The sequence below is a fragment of the Mauremys mutica genome, chromosome 2, assembly GCF_020497125.1.
Source record: "Mauremys mutica isolate MM-2020 ecotype Southern chromosome 2, ASM2049712v1, whole genome shotgun sequence".
Taxonomy (NCBI): domain Eukaryota; kingdom Metazoa; phylum Chordata; order Testudines; family Geoemydidae; genus Mauremys; species Mauremys mutica.
The window spans coordinates 77280676-77302863 of NC_059073.1; the positions used below are offsets into that span (position 1 = coordinate 77280676).

The 22188-nt window shown below is 39.2% G+C and overlaps 1 protein-coding gene across 9 annotated transcripts in view; it reads left to right on the forward strand.

The window, feature by feature from the left end:
- NOL4 (nucleolar protein 4) overlaps positions 1 to 22188 on the forward strand; it is a 250034-nt gene that overhangs the window by 103589 nt on the left and 124257 nt on the right. Inside the window, exon 1 of one of the 9 annotated variants that reach the window (XM_045007427.1) lies at positions 2495 to 2620. The exons of 5 other annotated variants lie outside the window; for them this stretch is intronic. The gene's annotated coding sequence lies outside the window, so the exon portion shown is untranslated. Of the gene's footprint in view, positions 1 to 2494; positions 2621 to 6883; positions 6950 to 12445; positions 12537 to 21963; positions 21984 to 22188 lie in introns of those variants that run through there. 3 more of the 9 variants (XM_045007424.1, XM_045007425.1, XM_045007428.1) reach the window with 3 other exon arrangements.

A 22188-nucleotide genomic window follows, 5' to 3' on the forward strand; every position in this document is an offset into this window, starting at 1 on the left:
ATTCCCTCTGGTACTGAGCAATATACATTTGTATATGAGTGGAGAGAATGTATCTGATATGTACTGGAGCTTCAGTATTGAGCATATTAACATCCCTGTATTTAAAACTTAGACTCACCATGACAGCCTAATGAGACACTCAGTGGTGGTGTCTTCTATTCTAGACTGTGTGTGCTGCATCATATTGTTTATGGGATACTGCAGAGTATTGAGGTAACATTGTCTGACTACTGTCCTGCTGGGAAGCGCAGGAAGACGAGAGATACTGAATCTCTTATGATGCTGTCCCAGAGAGCAATATCTTACATAAATATGTTGTCATGAGGATCCTTTAGGTCAGTAGTCATTATATTATTAGCCATATATTTTCATACTATGGAGTTGATTCAGATAAGATCCATCCCAATGGCTGAAATCAGCTGACATGCGTTTGATGACAGTTCTTAGATGTGCGTGCTGGGAGACTAGAGGTGCAGTATGTTTTCAATGGAAGGCTCTGAAATTTGCTCCTGCTGGCATTCCGCCAGAACTTGCAGACCTTCAGGGCATAATGCAAGATATGTTTTGTTGAAGTGTCTGCTTGACAATGGACTATTATTGAATTGTTGGTATGGTAGGATGAGTGCCCTGCTTACTTGAAGCAGCAAAGAATCCTGTGGCACCTTATAGACTATAAGCCACAGGATTCTTTGCTGCTTCTACAGAACCAGACTAACACAGCTACCCCTCTGATACTTGACACCATGCAAGGCACTGCTTACTTGAGATGTTTAAATTGTCATGCACTCAGAAGCCATAGCAATGGATACGTATAAAAAAAAATCAACCAATCAAAAAAATAAGTGTAAGCATGGAAAATTGAAACATTATTAAAATCAATATCTTGAGTTGGATGAACATAGGAATGTAAAACTGCTGTTATACTAGTCTCCCTATCTTTTATGCATACATTTACTTGGCCTATAGTCAAACTAAACTGAAATGTTAGCTAAATCTGCAGCTGCGTTTTAAATTCATATATAAGCTGTTTATACACAACTTGTGTATACACTTTAAAAATAATTACACAGAGTGCAGATAATGAAAATTTTCCTAACTTCACCTAGGATTGATAAATATGGTTACCTCAACATGTTCCCTGTTCCCTTGTGCTTCCCTGTACTTGCTATAGGAAATACTGTTCCTAGAACACTCAGGTTAGGTAACAGCAGAGATTTATTTAGTTATCTAAGCACCACCACAGTATTACAAGGTATGTGTGTTCTATGTGGCATGTACTGCACAATACAAAACACTGAAATCTCTCATCCAAATAGCAATGTTTACTAGGTTCACCCACTATGATAGCTAGGAGGCAGCCTGTAGTGATTCAGGAGTAATAGAGTTACATGCTGTATCTTCAGCATGTTGTTTGAACTTGCAAATATGGTATGCTAATTATCATTAGGCACCATCATAATGGCTAACTGCTACTCATATTTTTGTCTTATTTCCCCCAGTGGCCTCATCTACAAAGGGAACAGCAGGAAGGACAGAATTCTTCACTGAGAAGTATTTGATAGATTTGTATACAAGTGCTTAACACACCCACCCTTAGCGGTTTTTGACATTATGTTTACTACTGACAATTATTCCTTATTTTCTTGATCTTTTTAAAATTAATTTTAATGGGTACATCAACTCACTGCACACAGAATCAAATGTGTTGTTCCAAATTTATGCCTGGGAAATTAACTTTTTTTTTTTTGAGTGGGGTGCAGAAAGTGCGCAAAGGATAGCAAGAGAGTCCTATTGTGCAGGGTCTATTTCAACAACAGAGGAAGATGGTTTTGTGGTTAAGGCACAGGACTTGGATTCAGGTCCAGTTCATGGCTCTGTCACAAGTGTGACGTTGGACAAGTCATTCAATCTTTTTTTAATGTCAATTTCCCATCTGTACGGTGGGAATAGTAATATTCCCTTTATCCTATATTTGTCTCTCTTGCCTATTAGACTGTGGACATTCCCAACTCTACAACTGGGAGGTGCGATTGCAGAACCTGTTGTGGTATCCCATCCCTTTAAATGTTTGAGTACTCTCCCCTGCCAAGTGCAAAGCTTTTCTTCCAGCAAGAACAATAAAGAGAGCACAGCTGTGTTTCCATGAGATAACTCTGTGTCTACCGCCTTCTCTGCTGGGTGCAGAAATATAACAATGACCATGCACGATTTCTGTCCCATCTGTGTCCAGTGCTCCCATACCCGAGCTAGCTATGATCAAAGGGAGATCTGGGAGTGATTTGGGTGTGGGAGGGGGTTCGTGGTGCAGGGACCCGGCGGCGCTTACCACAGCTCTCGGGAAGCAGCTGCCAGGCCCCTGCGGCCCCTAGGCGCATGGACAGCCACTGCAGCTCTGCATGTTGCCCTCACATCTGCAGGTGCCGTCTCCCAGCCAAAGGGAGCTGCTTAGCCGGTACTCAGGGCACAGGCAGTGCACAAAGTCTCCCTGGCTGCCCATGTGCCTAGAGGCAACAGGGGCTCAGCAGCCGCTTCTGGGAGCCACACAAAGTTAGGGCAGGCAGGGAGCCTGCCTTAGTATCGGGACACCATTGCGCCACTGACTGGACTGGAGCTGTCCCAGGTAAGCACTCCACACCCCAACCTCCTGCCTCAATCCTGAGCCCCCTCCCTCACCCTAGCTCCTGGCCAGACCCTGCACTGCAACCCCCAGCCTGCTCCTGCACCCTAACTCCCCCCCAGACCCTGCACCCCCAGTCCTGTGCTCAGTGCACCCCCACCCTCAGCTCAGTGCAGAGAGAGAGACGAAGAGAATGGGCTAGAACCAGGGAGAAGATAGGTACTCGCTCTATGTTGGCGGGGTGGAGGAGAATCCTGTTTACCTCCTCCCCAGCCCTGCTGCGCTTGCAGTTTACCCCCAACCCCTCCCTTGCTCCAGGGACCAACCCTAGGTCCCACCCTGCTGTGCTTTTGCCCCCGGCCCCTGCGTTGCTCCAGTCAGCAGGGACTAATCCTCCCCACATGCCCCACTATGCTCATCTTGCCCTTGGCCCCTGCCTTGCTCCAGCTGGGGACCAATCCTTTCTCCCCCACCCCCTATACTCCACTGTGCTCTAATTGGTAATATTTGCTCTCTAGTCTATAAGTAAAATTATTTTATTTTAATTTTTCCTCATTTTTTGACACATTTCTATAGAAAATGTTTTCACTTAGGCTCGGAATAAGAACCATACTCCCTTCCTTGTTTGATATCTCAGTTATGCCCAGGCTTCAATTTTGATTGAAACTATCTTTCATGAAAGTTCATTGGCTACTGTCACTGTCCCCTGTAATTCAAAAAATGACAAGTTGGTTTCCACTCATCCGTTGATGACTCCCTCCCGCTACACTGGGAAACATCTAGCCGGTGTGTCTATCTCCTCTCTAACTGTCCAGCTTTCTCTCTCACTTCCTGGTTTTCTAGTATGCACTTAGACTTTTTCGCACAGAATTGCTTCATGAATTCTGTACTGGAGCCACTAGTGGATATATTGAGATACTTAACAGTTTATGACATTTCCATTGTCATCTCTTTTAAACAAACTTTGTTTCAAATATATAAATCCAAGTTGTGCACTCTCCCCCTCTTTTAGAATATTCTTCCCTCTCCTCCCACCAAAGAGTTAAATTACAGATATACAGTATGCTACACTAATAGTTTATATTTAAAAAATTGCAGACGGGAATTTGTCTTTACTATTAGTCATATTTTTTATCAAAACTACTTATGCTATAGTGACTCTGGAGACTGTCTCAGACTGCTAAGTGGGAGAACAAAGTCCATCCTATCAAGTGCCCTAAATTAACTTCTTGCTCTATTTCAGGTATTCTGGGTACTTAGTGCAGAGGTTCTCTTCTAATGTGTTTTATTGACCAACCTACTGTATTGTTTGTCTACACTATATTGTTAAAGTTACTGAGGTGACCAGAAGCAAGGAAGAACTTTGTTGATTGCTGGGATTTTTAGACTACTGAAGATGATATATGAAAGTTTTTTCAGTGATTGACTAGCTACTGAACAAGCTGCTGTCAGCCCAGTGAGATGCGCCCTGCTATCTTAGCTTGATTTTTTTTGACTAGGGGTCCATATTCATCTAGTACACTAGTACCAGTGTACTTCATTTTCAGCATTGTGGTATCATAATATTCTTTGTCTCATGCTGCTCCTTTAGAATGAATGATCCTGGAAATAATTTTTGTGGGAACCTATCCAGTTATCTTAATTCTGTCCTTGTGAGAAGTTCCACCACTGGAGTATTGTGTGTCTGTGAGAAATGAGGCAGGTGGAGTAAGCCATCACCCAGGTAATACCCAGATTGTTATCTGCAGTATGGAACTGATTACCTCTGGGGAGTTGTCCTTGGAACATTTTCCTCATAATCCTCTGGTTCTGATGCTTGTTGAGGCAGTGTATTAGTCAGCAGCTTTCTCTTCTGGTCAGTGTTTATGAGTAAAATTAAAATCTGACAGTTCCACAACCCATGTAATCGCAGGAGAGTTGGTTTAGCTGTTATCTGGACATAGGTCAAAGGGTTAGTCTCTATGTACACAGTGAAACTTGGAGCCAGTTGCAAACTGCCCACTTCACTGTGAGGAATTCATGTGTTCCTGGTATTTCTGTTTTGCAGAACTCATGCCCACTTACAACTAGCTCTTCTTGCCACTGCTAGACTGGCACCTCACCCTTCTAGAGATGCATGTGTATATGACACAAAGGGTTGGTGTGGTCCAACTATCCCAGACTGTGTATCTGGGTGATAGGAAAGCAGCTGTCTTATGGCTTGTACCTTCTCCTGCTGTAGTTCATTCTTTTTCCTAGGTTTCTCCCCATTTTCCTGCTTTTTCACTGAAAAGGCCTTTCAAAATAAACTGAGCAAGTTGTTGCAAAGCTGCGTGCACACCCTTTAACAGGGCACCTCCATAAAGAAGGAGGGACTATATATACAGCTATGACTTTTTTTTTTATCAATCTGATCAATGTAGCTTAAAATCTACCTTCCACATTTGTGTCCAAGGATTCCACTGCCAATGAGGATTCATGTTTAATTTGCAAAAGGGAAATAATTTCACATTATAAATCCCTACTCAGTCCCTTGCCCATGGAGTATTTTAACAGATAGGAATCAGAGCTGCTTTAATATTTTGAGTATTTCACACATTACTGACTGGGCTATGAAAGTCCTACAAATCCTAACACTTGTGATGACGGATAGATACTCGTGAGCTGAAATGATGGAGGGTTTTGACTGGGAGCAGAAGATTGCACATTCGTTCCTCCCATGTATGAGGTTTAGCTGATTACCATATCTTGTAACAATTCATTGCTACATAGACTTGCATATACACATGGTCACATACATATGTCATGGGGTACTAGAATTTACACCCTTCATTTCCAAAATAAGTCTCTTATCTACTTAATCTAACCTATCTAGTTTTTTTTAGTGTGCAGACAAAAATTTAGGTTTACTGTATGTATTCTTTGCATGACAGGCAATGGTGATTGAGATAGAAACAGTTGAGAAGTTGCATTCTGTTCAACAGAGGGCTTCTTACACAAACTTGCCAACACATTAGTCTCTGGGCCAGAGTCTTCTTTCCGTTAGGGGAGGTCTCTAGATTTACACAGCGTAATTGAGAGTATAATCTGGCTCTGTACCTATGTGTAAGTGGGAACAAGAATTGTTTGGCTTTTGGGGTAAGTATTGGCGTTAGACTTGGGAGATCTCAGTTCAGTTCCCACTTGTGCTACAGACTTCCTACATGACCTTGGGCAAGTCCCTTAAGCTTTGAACTTCACTTCCCCCTTTGTAAAGTGCGGTTAATAACACTTCCCTTCCCCCCTCCCTCTTTCTGTCTTCTCTGGTTAGATTTTAAAGTCTTTGAAAGCAGAGAGTGTCTCACTGTATTTGTACAATGCCTACTGCCATGGGGCATTAATCTTGGTAGAGACTTCAAGGCACTACCATAATACATGTAATTAATTATAATGATTATTAATCATTAATCACCAGGGGCGGCTCCAGGCCCCAGTACGCCAAGCGCGTGCTTGGGGCGGCAAGCCTCGAGGGGCGCTCTGCTGGCGCTGCGAGGGCAGCAGGCAGGCTGCCTCTGGTGGCTTGCCTGCAGAGGGTCCACCGAAGCTGCAGGACCAGCGGACCCTCCGCAGGCAAACCGCCGGAGGCAGCCTGCCTGCCGTGCTTGGGGCGGCAAAATCCCTAGAGCTGCCCCTGTTAATCACTGATCCTACCCATGAAAATACTTGCTTGATTCAAAACCCCCACATTCTACAAACTCTTGCCTCAGGCATGTTCCCCAAAACGCCCAGTTGTGACACAATAATGCCATATTTGACAGATTTATTATGGAAGCACTAGTAAGGCTGAGTTTTGCACTTAACAAGGTGGTTGAATCTCTGCCCTGTGTATTGAGAATATAGTGTATTTGCCCCAAAATTATAGCATTTATTGACAGAGTACAGAATTTATATTTTGATAATTTACAAGTAGGTTAATTAGTTTGAGTTAAAATAATAAAAAATGGGTCTTTTAAGAAATTTAATGTTGGTATCTATTTCTCCAGAATGATCTTAATAACAGAATAACAGACATTCCAAACTTAATTTATTAAAACTCGCTTGAAATTTCATGCATAGGCTATTTGAAAACTTTTAAAAAGATTTACAGTAACTTTCCCAAATATTGTGCATAAATGAAAGTTCCTTTAGCAGAGAGTGACAAATAAGATTCTTCTACAGAGAATTCCACATAAAACTGCCCTCTTTTAAAATGGCTGACACTTCCCATTGTATTCAATAGGATTGAGACCACAGACTGTGCTTAACAAAATGGCTGCTGGCTTCACTGTCAGTGGGAAGCAGTGGACATATTGAAAGAGGATACTTTAACAAAAGGTCAGTATGGCCTTAATCTCATTGAGTATAATGGGAGATGGCAGCCATTTTGAAAGACCATTGGTTTCTCTGAAGAAGCCTTTTTTTATCCACCAGCCTCTGCTGGCAAATTTAGTTATTAAAATTGTGGCAAAAATACCATTAATCTAAATATTTTTTTCAAAAGCTATCTGTTGCCTAAGATCTACTCAATTAGAGGCAAGAGGGGACAATTTGGGGTATGGGAGGAGGCATGGGGGATATTTTACAAAGGAGGAGAGATCCATGAATAAGATGGCCATCTTGTTCTCTCAATTGCCCTTTAGCCTATCTAACTAGGCCTGTCACTATTTAGATATATTATAGACAAAGACTCATTGTGTTCTACAAACACAATGCATATGACTAAACTGAAACAGAAATCAATGAGTTGTTTTAATAGTTAACTGTAACTGACCTTGTAAGTTACAGAATCTAAAATAAAATATTTAACAGTTTCCTGCATAACATACTGTAGTTGTTATCAGAAGTGAACCTGGAAAAAATACTTTTGGAAACCAACTCTATTATTCTGGAGTTTGGATAGCTTAAAAACTTTAGCAAGAGAAACACAATCATACTAAGAAAAATTTCTTTATTTTACATTTTTTAGCTATCCTAACATACGTTTCTTTGCAAAAAAAATCCAAACACTATTTTTGTATAAATAAGATAATTAATTTTATTTAACTTCCAAGCCTCAAATTTTCCAAACTGTGTACATAAATAAATGGCCTGATTTTTGAAAGATGGTCAGCCCCTATATATTCCATTGTCTTAAAAGGAAGTTGTGGATACTCTGAAAATGAAACTACTTTTATTTAGATGCCTAATATGAGCTAATGTGTCTACCTTCAGGCACTTGAGTTGGAAACTTTCAAGTTGTGCCTGGAGACTAAGGCAGTAATTTTTTTTACTGTGGTGTTGCTATTATTTTCTGCACATCCTTTTAGAATAAGCATGTCTATCAGATGAGTATATGGTATAATTTTTATTGTCAGTCTTGTTCATCAGAGACTGTACTGACACAGAGTAGCCTGATGTAATGACCTGCTTTAAACAGTGATGAAATTCAATTTTTTGAAGATGTGTAAATAATACACATTAACAAGAGCAGTTTTACCATTGCTTTGCCTTTCAACCCCATCCAAGCAGACAAACCAATCTTCCAGATCTGAGAAATACAGCATCCTATTATATCTTAATTTTTGACCTGGTCTTGCATTGATGATTTTCATATAGAAATTATTTTGTTTAATGTTGAAAGCTTGCATCTTACTCTGATTGTTTATTTATTCTGCAAGTACCTATTTATGCCTCTGCATTTATCAGTACAAATCCAAAATTCAAACTACTTACGTGGGAAGACAAACTAATAATAATATTTTATGGGTGAAAACCTTTCTAGTTTTCATGTATAAAAATATTTTGGCTAGAATGAAATTGTAGTAATTTGTTTCTTTAAAAAAAATCATATATTTTTTTCTTTTCATAAGGGATGACCCATTTCTTCTGATTCAGAAACCATGAAGGCCTGATTCTGCTGTCTCTTAGTCTTGTGTAAATCTAGACTAACTCCATTGAAGTCAGTGGAATTACAAGTAGTGAAAACTAGCGTAAGTGAGGTCAGAATCAGATCCTGATTGCTTAAATGACACAGAGGATGAAATTGCAGGATGAAAAAAGTTAAACAAAATTACACTTTTCCAAAAGTAAAATAAAGTGGTGCTTTGTATGTTAAAGTGCAGATTTGTGGGTCTCGCTTTTCAGTGGAGAGCCAGAGATCTCCATTCAGTTGTTTAAATTTATTCTCTGTATTAACTCAGCATCACCAGTTTCTGTGTTTTGAATGTTAAAACTGAGGATCTGATCCTGCAAGGTGCTGAATGCCCTCAGTTATTGTTGCCTTCATGTTGATTTGTTTTTTAACTGCCAAAATAGTTGAGCACACTCAGCACATCATATGAGGCACTCATTACCTGACAGAATCAGATCCTGAATTAGTAAGGAGTATGAAAAAAATGAGGTGTTAAAAATCTGGAGCAAGGGTTTGATTCTGCAAAGTGTTGGGCAGTGTAGCCCCAATTCAGCAAAGCTTGTGTGTGCTTAAGCTTTTTGTTTGGGGCTGAACACTTTTCAGGGTCAGTGAATAGTTCAAACAAAAAGATATATACTTGCAACACATGGTGCCTTTCATATAAAGATCTGAAAAGATGGTACACATACATAGAGATGTGATATGCAAGAGATGATAATTCGGTGTTAAGGTTTCACAGTTAAAAATAAAAAATGTCAGGGAATACAAGAGTGAAGGTCCCTGTGCCCAAATTAACTTGTTTATGTTGGACCCACATAGTATTTTTTATCAGAGGGGTAGCCGTGTTAGTCTAGATCTGTAAAAGCAGCAAAGAGTCCTGTGGCACCTTATAGACTAACAGATGTTTTGGAGCATGAGCTTTCGTGGGTAAATACCCACTTCGTCGGATGCATCCGTCGACATGCATCCGACAAAGTGGGTATTCACCCACGAAAGCTCATGCTCCAAAACGTCTGTTAGTCTATAAGGTGCCACAGGATTCTTTGCTGCTTTTATAGTATTTTTTGTTTTTTTCTTTGTTCTTCATAATGGGCCAAATCTTGAGGTCTTTATTTATGGCCAGATTATAGTCCAGGCAGTATAGTTGTAAACAGACATAAGAGGAAACAGCCCCTCCAAGCCCCTGCTTGGTCTCCCTGCTAGGTCTGTGTGCACATGAAAAGCAGATGTTGTGCTTTTGGTACCCCACAAAATAGATGTAGAAAATGGACAAAGTTTGGATTCTACCCTGGATGCCTGGTAGTCCAACTGAGAAGGCACAGGGGAGATGGGGTAAGGAGCAAAGGCAGAATAGGAAGGACTCGTGCTTCTCTGCACTGCCCCTGGGGTACAGCTACATTCTGCTAATTCCTTGCTCAGGCAAATTCCCATAGAATTCAGTAGAAGGAGCTGCCTTTCCATGGGGTCTTTGCGTTCCAGTATGCAGTGGTGGTGATTCTGGCCTCCCGAATATCTCAGTAGCTCTCTGAGCTTTGGAAGCTGAAATTCCTGGTTCCGCTGAGAGGAGTTGAGGGTAGGGGCATTTTTCCTGATAGAATGATCAGGCAGAACTATTGAGAACCAAGTCAGGAAGTTTCCAGCTCTAGGTTGGAATAACCAATGCAGTGGAACACTCATACCCATGTTTGGCTAGGGTGCTGGAGAAAATAAAAAAGCCACAGGATATTTAATGACTAAAAGTAGTCAGGACTAATCTTTGAAACAGATGTAAAATGTAGCATCTCCAGCAATAGTGTCTTCTAATACCATGCTTCATTATCAAGAGGAAGTCCAGTTCACAATCCATAATGTCCTGTATGCACAGTCTGTAAGAAAGACATGACAGGAGAAATCTGTAACATCATCCAACATCTGCTTATATGTCCTTTTCCCCCCACACCAATTTGCATGCCTACAAATATCAGAGTTTTCCAGTGGAATACAGGGTGTAAAATATTACCTCTTGAGTTTAAAATTATTTAACGAAGAGATTCTTCAGTGTTCAAGAATTCTGGTTGGTTGGTTTTAAAAGCAAAACCATATGTTGTTTACCTGACTTAGCTTTTCTCCAATTTTATAGAATGTGAGTAGGAAAATCCAAAAATGAAGAAACCTCACACTAATTAGATGATAATGAATATAGGTGCGATAACTTTTTAGTGAATTACACTAATATGTCTTCACAGCAAGCTGTGGGAATAGAGTCAGGGCCAATAGATTTTTTTTTAATGTTGTGTACATGTGTATTGCGGAGGCATGCCAAGACTCAAATTAAGGCAAATCTAAATGGGTTGTATAATTCTACAGATTCTGTGTTAAGGCTATAATGGGCCAACAAGTACGGTATTATGTGGCCTTGGGAAAATATACTGCACATTGTTTCTGCTTTATGAGTTTCTCAGTGTAAATACATTCATTGCAGTATTGGGATTCAAAGTAGTTTAGGTAGATACAAGGTACATTACAAGTCATATATAACTTGGTATACAGGAGGGTTGTTATACAGCCACTTACTTGGCTGCCAGCCCAATAGGAGACCAGGATCAAATCTAAAATCTGGATTCTTGCACCTCTGGATGACTTCTTCTCTGAGGTGATTTTTTCCCTTCAGTTTTCAATAAGGGTGAGGTGGCTTAGGGTGGTGTAAATTAAATTTCTCTGCAGCTTCCTAAATACTTAGTTACAAGGAGTCACTGCAAACTTTGAGGAGGTGTGGCATACCATAGTTGCTGCAACATGTATATAGTAGTGCACATGGCACATAGTCGAGGGGAATGAGACATGAGCGTGATAATGGAAACCTCAAGGAGTAGTGAAATCGGTTCCATATAAATGGATGGGTGAAAATTCCATTCATTGTGGTATAGTATCCTAAATTGCTGACTCTTGGAGGTGAAGGCTCCTTGGCATATGACCTTGGTTGAGATAATAGAAGAAGACATGATTGTGCTCAGATCGCCAGGGGGTATGCAATAATAACATGTTAAGGTTTTTTTATAAAGGCAATTCAATTTTCATGCCAAGTTTCTATTTTAATTTAAGATTGAATGTTTAAAAATGTGCAAATAATAAAAATATACAGATTCTGAAATCTTTGTCTTTTCATTGAGGAAAAAGTGTTTAAAATGAGTCAGACATTCTGCAGCAGTAAATATCTAATATTTACAATATGGATTACTCAATTTTCTTTTTCCTTGATGAACAGGGCTCCCTAAGCTTATTGTGGTTTTTCTCTGATTTATATGAGAAATGTGGCTGCTGAGATTTGCTTTTGTCAGCATCCCCTCCCCCACCTCCAGAAACCTTAGTGCTTCAAACACTGATGCTGAGCTCTGTGTGTGTGTGTGTGTGTGAGGGAGAGAGAGAGAGAGTATCTAATCTTAAAAGAAATAGTATATGGATAATAAATAGGAAAACAAAAGTTGAAGGACTTGGCTTGTGACTTTATTTCTCTTTTTTACACTGAAATGTTAGTGCAGACTAAGCATAGGCTAATGTTTATGAACATGTAGTGGTTTAAAAACAGCTATGTTGCATTTAAAATCAGCAATTTAACATAACTAGGAATGGCAGCTTCATTAAATAACACCGTGATCTTCCAACCATATTCTTAACTAGTAATCTCCCTGTAGCAAAGTACATAGATAATCAACATCCCAGCCTGTCAGTAAACTTGTTGGGGAATTAAATCCTAGAGGAAGAATCCCATAGCCCTGGAGGAAGGCTGAGTGCATGTTTCACTGTCGTCTTTTCGGCTCATCTCAGTAGTCCCATTGCTAGAATGTGCTCAGTTGTCATAGCAACACCATCTCCTGCTTCATACAGGAAAGATTAGCTCTTACTGTGCAGTGGAGAGAATTTAGGGGAAGTCAAGCTAATCCCTGGGTGCACTGTGAGAGAAAGGTTGGACCTCGCCTGAGGGATGCTGTATCTGCAATGATAGAATTGGCCTGCCACAGACACTGGTATTTAAGTTGAAGAGCAGAATTCACAGTAAGTGTCGGCTCCTCTAGAGTGGAATATTGAATGAGGTTTTCTAAGTCCTGTTGAAAACTGTCCCATGCCAACAGTGGAATGACAGCAGGAGGCTGTGTCTGGAATAGCAATATGTTTTGCTAGTTGAGGTGGTATTTCAAATATTGATGAAAAGCTTTAGCTCTTTAGAAAACTAGGGGGTAAATTTTTAAAACCTTGAGATGCACACCTAAAAACTGTAAGCGTGTCTCATTTGCTGTGCAAAACTGGACAAGTGATGAAGAGCATGCCTTACAAATTGTAGTGAGCATGCAGTTGTGTATGCAATATACTGCACATTTAAGAATTCCTGTGTGCTGAAAAATAAGTGGGAAAGCGTGAGGAAACCTATTTGTGCTACTACAATCCTCAACTGCAAAAATGCTGAACTATGCATTTTAAGCATGAAAATTTAGAAAGAAGGTTTCAACAATGATTTGTGTTCTTCATTTAAAACCTGCACAGAAAAATGAAAAGTTTATTAAATGGATAATCCCACTATAATACCAGCTTTTCTCTGAGGAAGAGTTAAAACAAAAAATTTTTATTTAGCTTACTTTATGTGATGCTGTTATGACTTGACATGATACAACGTGGGAAATGTGGCTGTATCTCTGTATTTTGCTGGATAGAAAGGGTGTATTTTAATTGTTCGATGGTCTATTTTTTTTTTTTTTTGCTGTTCTAGCTTTTCTTTTATGTGGTCCTGTCTTCCACTTTTAGTAGATGCTTAAGTCTTCTAGTTTTTTAAGTTATGAAGGTTACAATAAACTCTGAAATGTCTGGTGTTGACATTTATTTTTACTGTCAATTTTCTCTCAAAGTTTATTTTTGTGGGCATAGTTTAGACATTCATAAGCAAGTAAACAAAATATGAATGTTTCAAATATTCACCATATGGATTTTTCACACTGTATGTAATAAAATTTTATGTTGATTATTTATTTAAAAGTTCTGGTTATTTTGAAATCTACAAAAACTTAAATTCAAAACAAATATATATATATACTATTTTTTCTCTCTCATGTCTCTTCTTTTCTGATTAATGAGAGGACTTCATAGTAATTAACAATAGTAGTATAGCACAGTTTTTAGAAAGATTGTCTTAACATTTATTAAAAATTACTCTGACATGGAAGAACTGTTTTCGATTCCTAAAAAGAAGATATTTCCATACATCTAAAATTTGTTTTTTTTGCAAAAACTCAATTTACACACACAGTCTATTTAATGAAACAGCCTGTTTTCCACTTTTTACCACAAAAACTGTAGACCTCAGTGTGTTGCCATGCCAGAGATCTGAGTCCCCAGTGGAGGAGATGAAGGATCTTCAGAAATTTTATGCCCTCTGCCAGTGGTGCTCAGAAGGTGGCAGACTTGAGCCCTGATTTGGTTAATGAAACAGCTTTCCTCTCTACAAACAAATTCTCTTGGCAATTTTACAGTAACAGTAATAACATTGCTACTCCTGAAGGACATTTGTTGTCCATTCAGATAAGTGCATCAATAGTATATATCTACTACAAAGAGAGGAATTTAGGAATAAACAAGGGAAAGGTACTAAAGTATTAGGTCTCTATCAAGGCTGGCCTTTGAGTCAAAGCCAGACATAGTGATGGAGAACCCACACAAATGCCAAGGAGAGAAGGGATGTTGAAGGAGAGGATTACCGGAAGTCTAATGCACAAGTTTTAATTGGAAAGAGCTCATCGAAATTACTGCTTATTCAATTCAATTTAAAATGGAAGTATTTATTTTTCAAAAATCCTACAAAATTAAGAAACACAGGGAAATATTTATCAGATATTTACTGCAGGCTTTCAGTCCTCTGTACTTAACTGTGTATTGAAATATTGAGAAAGACAAAGTAGGTGAGGTAATATCTTTTATTGGACCAACTTCTGTTGGCCAAAGGTACAAGCTTTCGAGCTACACAGAGCTCTTCTTTGGACCTGAAGCTCCACACAGAGCTCAAAAACAGTGTGTAACTGTGTAACTCAAAAGCTTGTACCTTTGGCCAACAGAAGTTGATCCAATAAAATATACTATCTCACCTACATTGTCTTTTCTCATATCCTGGGACCAACGTGGCTACAACACTGCAAACAACATATTGAAATTTTTGCTACTTAACATAGCTGTCTGTAGATTTACAAAAATTGTAGACCATTAATGGCATGAATGTAGCAGATTTGTCTCTTTGTTAATACAAGGTAAGCAATTTGTTGGAATTTCTTTCATGCTGAGATCATGTGACTTGCTTTTTTCAGTCTTTAACCTCTCTGTGGGACATGGCTGAGTGAATTTTTGCTGGATTGGTATTTGAGAGAGCTTTTAAAGGCAATTATTTTCTCTTATGAGTTTTATATTGAGTTAGTCTTATAAATTCTCTCTGTACCCATTTCAGAAAGTTGACTACAATATTTTTGAGAACTGATTATCGTGGATGTTGAATTTGTCTGATTTTCTTGTAGCTGCACTAAGGGAGTTGGGTTTCTAGTTTATATTTCTACACACACTTTAGTAACTGCATGAATGGAACTTCTTGCATTAGTAAGGTACTAGTTAAAATAAATATGGGTGCCTGAAAAAGTCCCAAAGTATGTATCCAAAACAGGTACACTTGCATCACTCTCCCTTACAGAGATTCCACATATAGTGTTCTTGACAAATCTACACATAGATTTCTTCTCCCAAAGCACTGGTCAGGAATTTTCAGTCATTATTTTTTTCAAGGGAAAATGCTGTTTCCACAAAAATCAAAATTTGTCATGAGAAGTTTAACTTTTTCTGAAATCTTTCAATTTTCTGTCAGGAAAACCAAAACAAAATATTTCATTTTTTGGTCAGGTTGAGCCAAATCAAAATGTTTCAGACCAGTTGGACCTTAATCTCTGCTCACTTGAGTTGTTGTGGTACCACACAGGAGTTGTAAAGTCAAGAGATTATAGAACTAATTAATAGGAATTCTCTTTTCTTGAAATTTGTCTACTTTATTTAAAAAGCTCACACAGCACAGCGTCCACTTCCATCCTGATCCTACTCTTATTGAAGTCAATGGATGCGTGGTCTCCATGTTTCATATGGATCCCGTTGCAGGGAAACATACCTAAGAGATTCTGCATCTCCAGCACTGACAAGGGGGAGGAAAAGGGGACAATAGTACCAGAGCTCTGAGCTCAGGGCCCACTCCCCCAAAATGTCTGTAATATCTGTGTAAATAAAATGAAATGGGAGGGGGAGGACCCCCATGAACATGATGTACTGAGGCCCCAAATTTCTCTCAACAGGCCTGTGTACCTCCCAGGCAGCACTCTGTACCTCATAGGACTTGCCTATCTTAGCATCCATAAATATGACAAAATCATAAATCTTTCTGTGTCCTAGCAGGAATCTCATTACAGCGATAGCACAAGTCACAAGATATCACAGTTCATAGCTTTTACTACCCTTCTGCCACAATGCAGCTGAGTCTCTTAATCAGATATTTGTCACTTGCATGTTATTAATAAGCAATTATTCTAACATTAGTGGGGATCTTGTTTCACAGTGGTGAGGCACTAAATCTCTTGATGTTTTTACATCTCTTGAAATCTTCTAAAATGTGTTCAAGCAACATATATTCAAAGGAACCTGAGCTGGGCAGAGCTGAGGCGAGAGTTCACAAGTAAAAGGTGGCCACCATCTAGGAATTCATATATTTTATAGCAGAAGCAAGGTTTTGTTTTATTAGTTTTTGAGACATAAACTCAAAGCCTCTTCAATAATGTCTCTGTTCTTGTCATTTAAATATGTCAACATGTAATTTTAAAGAATATTTTTCTTTCAAAATTTTAGGTTCACCGTTTTCCCTAATTTTAAAATAGTGGTAGTCAAATGTGGGAAATGCTGATTATCATTTACTATTTTAAATCTGCTTATCTATTGTCCTCTTCCCTCACTGGCCAAAAAAAATGTTAAATTCAATTGCCTCTAACTTTGTGTGCAGTCTATTTAGTGTAGTAGGCACAGTTCTTTCCCTAGCAGCCTGCATGTGGCTCCCATTGATTGCAGTGGGATTATGAACAAGTATCTAAAGGCACATTTTGGCTTGGCCCCGTGTTTTCTTCTGGCTGGCTTTGCAGCAGTTAATTAAAAAAAAAACTATTCTCAGAGCTGTGCTGCGGGTCTCATGTTTCTATATGAGGGGAAGTGATTATGTTGATTTTCAGTACTGCAGAAGGCATGGAGGGAAAAGTGAGAAGGCTTTCCTGGGCACTTCTTTGGATCTCCCTTTCAAAAGGCAGTTAAGATCCCAAGCTCTCTCTCTTGTCTGGCACGTCTATCAGAAAAGGGCTACGGTTGTTCTTTTGACTTGCAACTACATTACTTGCAAGATTTCTGTGTTGTGGTGCTTTAGGGAACTGAAAAAATAACTAGGAGTACTTATGGCATCTTAGAGACTAACAAATTTATTTGGGCATAAGCTTTTGTGGGCTAAAACCCACTTCATCAGATGCCTGCAGTGGAAAATACAGTAGGAAGATTATATACATAGTACATGAAAAGATGGGGGTTGCATTACCAATTCTAATGAGATAATTCAATTAAAGTGGGCTATTATCAACAGGAGGAAAAATCACTTTTGTAGTGGTGATCAGGGTGGCCCATTTCAAAAAGTTGACAAGAAGGTGTGAGTAACAGTAGGGGGAAATTAGCATGGGGAAATTAGTTTTTAGTTTTTGTAGTGACTCATCCATTCCCAGTCTTTACTCAGGCCTAATTTGATGGTGTCCAGTTTGCAAATTAATTCCAGTTCTGCAGTTTCTCTTTGGAGTCTATTTCTGAAGTTTTTTTGTTGAAGAATTTACACTTTTAAGTCTTTTATTGAGTGTTCAGGGAGGTTGAAGTGTTCTCCGACTGATTTTTGAAAGTTATAATTCTTGATGTCTGATTTGTGTCCTTTTATTCTTTTGCGTAGAGACTGTCTGGTTTGGCCAATGTCCATGGCAGAGGGGCATTGCTAGGGAACTGAATAATTTCAAACTCCTGAGGCCATTTTTGGGGACATAGAAGCCTGGTAGTTGTAATGGAGAAGAGGGTGCTGCTTCTTGTGGCTGACATGTGTCAGGAGCAGAAATGTAGGTTCATCATTTTGAACTGGTAATCTTTGTTTGCACAGGGATTTAATTACTCATTGCATTCTTTTCCCCATTCAGCCCTCTAGCATCTGGTCACAGTTTGACTCAGTAGTTTACTAAATTGTTGTTTATCTAGTCAGTGTGGGTTAATGTATAATGTGTCACCTGCATGGGATGTGGATGAAAGGCAGCACTGGCATTTTATGTATATTATTGAGGGTCACACAAACACTGATATGTAGGCCAACCTTCATGTTATCCAATTCTTTAAGTGAAAATGGCTTTTCAGATTTAAAAAAAAATCCCCCAATCCCAACATATATAGTGACATTTTATGCATAGACTATAACCTCTAGCAATTTTGCAGGCTAGTGCCATTAAACCTAAATTTGATTTAAGTCATCTAAGCTGCTTCATTTCTTCACTTTTTTTATCACTTTAATATTTTTAAGTTTTTTGTATCCATGAATAATTTAAACTAGGGTCCAACATAACCCCCTCAAGCCTTTGGCATTTGAAAGGACTACATATGTGCAACTTGCTACAAGTTTGTACTGGCGGACCTCAACAACTTTTGATAACGTGAGACACTGCAACCTACGAATAGTCACAGCCCAAGCCAAAATCAAAGGAAATTGGCTTGTACAGAAAGCTACAATTCTGATCTTCTAGTACCAGGTAATCAGTGGTATAAGTACTACATTTTGTAAAGTCAGTCCTGTGTACTTATCAAATGCTACACAAATTATTGTGAGCTTATCTTCTCATGGCTTGCACCCCAGCTCATACACTAGCTTGGTAACCATATCAAGAGCACCACTGACCATTCCTTTTTCTGTCCACAAATTTGTTTTCAGCATAACTCTGCTACCAGTGCCAAGATACAGCTTAGCTTCTAGTCCTTGTGCTGCATCATAGTCTCCTATAGCAGTGGCTGCATTATTGTGTTTTGCAGGTATTCAAGCAATCAGAGTCTCCAGAGATTGCAGCATTTCAAGGGTAAATCCATTTGAGGAAATAGTCTGTTCTCATTCAAAAATCTGGTGACTGTTTCCACAGAAAGATTAGACTTCCCCCACTGCATTAGTTTTGGCCAGTCTTCTGATATGCTTTCACCCAAGCTCAAACTATCCAAGATTGTTCTAAATACTTGTGGGGCCATACCTTGCTGTTGATGAGGTAAGGAAAGAAAGAAGCATTTTCAAAATTTCTAAAAAAGTTACTTGATACTTGATCCTGTGAATTGTCTCTGAGAGTATCCCCATAGAATGGACCATCAGGAAATAATGTCTACTGCTCAAAATCTCCACACAAATAAACAAACATTTCTCCAGATGGTTTGGTTGACATCTGTGGCATTGCTTGTCTGCATCTCACATCATTTTTTTTTAGCATTCATCAGCCTACCATACTCATTTCATCAATGATAATAAAATTATAATTTTCCAAATTGTTTTATAACTTTTGAGGTGATTCACTGTCTAGCTCTTAAATTTTTATTGATCCCAGCATGCAGAGCAGAATGATTAGTGGCTTCAGAAACATTTACAGCTGCAGCACCAGTTGATACAATCAGTAAAACTCTTTCAGACTCAAATTCACTGTTCAAAGTGGAAGTGATAGACTTGATTGCAGTGCTTTTACTGCTCCCAGCTTTCCCTTAGATTATGACTTTTTTTGTCTCGTTGGTTATATTACTATTTGCTACTGTAGTAAATCTAAAATCTGTTCTTTTGTGCAGAAAAAAAATCACATTTGGCATTTCATATTGTTGAACATTATCATTTGTTTTTGCTGTAGGTGTAAAAAAATCAAAGGTCACCTGAATTGTTGTAATCTGTAAGCGGTGCTCCAGTCATGACTGAGATCTATATACCATGCATTCCAGTTTCAGCATGTCCAGCTAGTCCATTTGGTCCCACCTCAGAAACAACCAGCCATTCATGAAGAAAAGGATTTTCCTCAACACCAACTATATTTATCCTTGACTACTGGAATTTCTAACAACTGGAACTCTTGCTAAACTTTTGTCTTGAAATTATCTTTCCATGTAGTGAATCTGTTTGCCGTTTCCTCTAAGTTTCACCACAGTACCTTCAAAACGACTTACTGCCAATAATAATCATTCTGCTCTGTATTTTCACTTGGTTTAATGCACAAAAAATCTAACATCATCAGGTGTTCCTTCATTTAACCCAACTTTGTCTTTTTTTAATATTTTGAGAACAATTTTCTTGCATTTGGTTGGATTATTTTCCAAATCTGGATTCTGTGGATAAAATTCTCGGCTTTCTGTGTGGATTGCTAGTGACTGTTCTGACTGAACATTAACTGATTCAAATGTCCTGCTGTAATGACAGAACGGCCAGCCCATTGAAATGTTACTTGGGCTAAGTAGTCTCATTCCTAGCAAGTTTTTAGGGGGGGAAATTGTACTGCAGTTTTTGCAATATCACCATCCATTACATCATTACTTAGAACATTTCCAAATAATTGCTTTAGGGCTCTTGACCTGAGCTCACCTTTTACTCATATTTAGTTATGTATTTGAATATAGCATCAGTGGACAGGATGCACTGTGTATTAGGGTTGGCTTGTCAATAATGTTCATATACAAATCTATTGTGCCAGTTCACCAAAGAATCATTTCTTGGAGTTTTACGTTGCCACTTGCCTTCAGTCTTGACCAGGTATCTTGTAAGTGAAAGGGGAACTTACAATATAACTCTTCATTACTGATTTTTTCTTATAGATAGGCATGCCATTAGCAACAATTATAAGCTGTATGTAAACTTTTTCATGGCACTTTATTTCTGAATAGTATCATGCATGCATGACAGCTTCTGGAATGTCAACATGAGGATGCATTGTCATCAGTGTTGCTCAAATATTTTGCTATCATTGACCACTGTTCTTAGTCAGCACTATCAAGCAGAGAAACATTGAGTGCTTCATTGAGCCACAAAACACCAAAGATATGGGGACTTCTAGTCCTGAAAGTTGGTGTGATACAAGATTCCTTAACAATGATTTATTTGTAAAGAAGTCAGGCTGATCTTGGAAGAACTGTAAAAAAATGGATATTTGTTAAGAAGTTTTGAAATCCTTCTGTTTGATATATTTTCTGGCATTGCTAAGTATTCTGTTTCTGGATCTACCATTAAATATCGTTCAGGCCAGCGCAAGTCAGCTGCACTTAACATGAAGAACAGTGTCAGATGTTCCAAAAAATTGCACCATGTGCAAGAGCTCACTGCAAAGTGTGTGCCAGTAGGTGTCAATACCCCACAGAGAGCAATTGTAAAATAATTGTTTTTTTCCACCTGGGGGCTCCGCTTTCAGTCTTTTTTGTTTTGATTTGTTTATGTATGTTTATACCGTTTAATCTATTCCTTTTTACTCACATTGTTCCCTGCTGAAGTGTGGTCCATCTCTTTAAAACATCAAATATTTGAAATATTGGATTGACAATCTTAACTCTGGGTGAACATAAATCCACAGCTGTTGTAGGAAATGGTGTTATAAATGCCATAGCAAAGTATCCAGTAATCTTAAACTTATTGACGGGATCTATGGAATCTTCTGGCCATGGTATCTGTTCATTATTTATTGGCTCTGTTTACCAAAAGAGCATCCAAAGCTGCTCTGTGCTTCTAATTTTGATACATTTTGAAGAAGGTAGGTGATCAAATGCATCACTGTCTTCAGGGAGCTGCAATAAATTATGCTCTATGGGTTCTAAATCTCTGTCAAAAATATTATTTCTCTACATACAAAAGAGCCTTTTTTACTCTTTGCAAATTAACATGGAAGTCAATGTGTACATCTACGGAATCCAATGACCGGGGTGTGGGCGATCACTCCTAGTGGTTGGTGCCAGAGTCACTCCTAGCTGTTGGAGCTAAGGGTCAAAACTGAAGACAGTATCAAGTACCAAGCCCCTGGTGCATGGCCAGGAGTCAGAGCTGGAAATCGGTGTCAGGTGCCTGGAGCAGGGCAGGACAGCAGTAACTTGGAGTAGACTGGAGTCTGGGATAGGAGGACAAGAACCAAGAATAGTAGGGGTAGCGGGAACGAGGAGCAGGCAGGAATGCAGGGCTCAGGAGTCAGGTAAGCGGGGCGGGTTATGTAGTAGCAGCCAGCCAGGGATTCCTTTAGTTGCTCAGACAACTTCCTGTTGTTGCTTCCTGGTTTATATAGAGTCCCTCAGCCAATCGGGGTGATGGATGTTTCCACAGATCAGGAGCTTCGAGGGTGGCGCCCTCTGCAAGCTAACCCTTCTTTGGACCTCTCCCTGCTTACTCAGGTGAGCTGCTGGGTTGTGGTTGTGGCCTTGGTGCTGCCTGGGGATCTGTGGGACCAACTCCAAGGCCCATGATCCTTCATATTGATTTTGGAATGAAAACATGCATGAACTAAAAACAGAGGGCGATAAAGCAGGCTGCTCTCTAAGGCAGAGACGCACATCTCACACCATCTTGATCTAATCTGGCTCTTACCAGACTGACTCT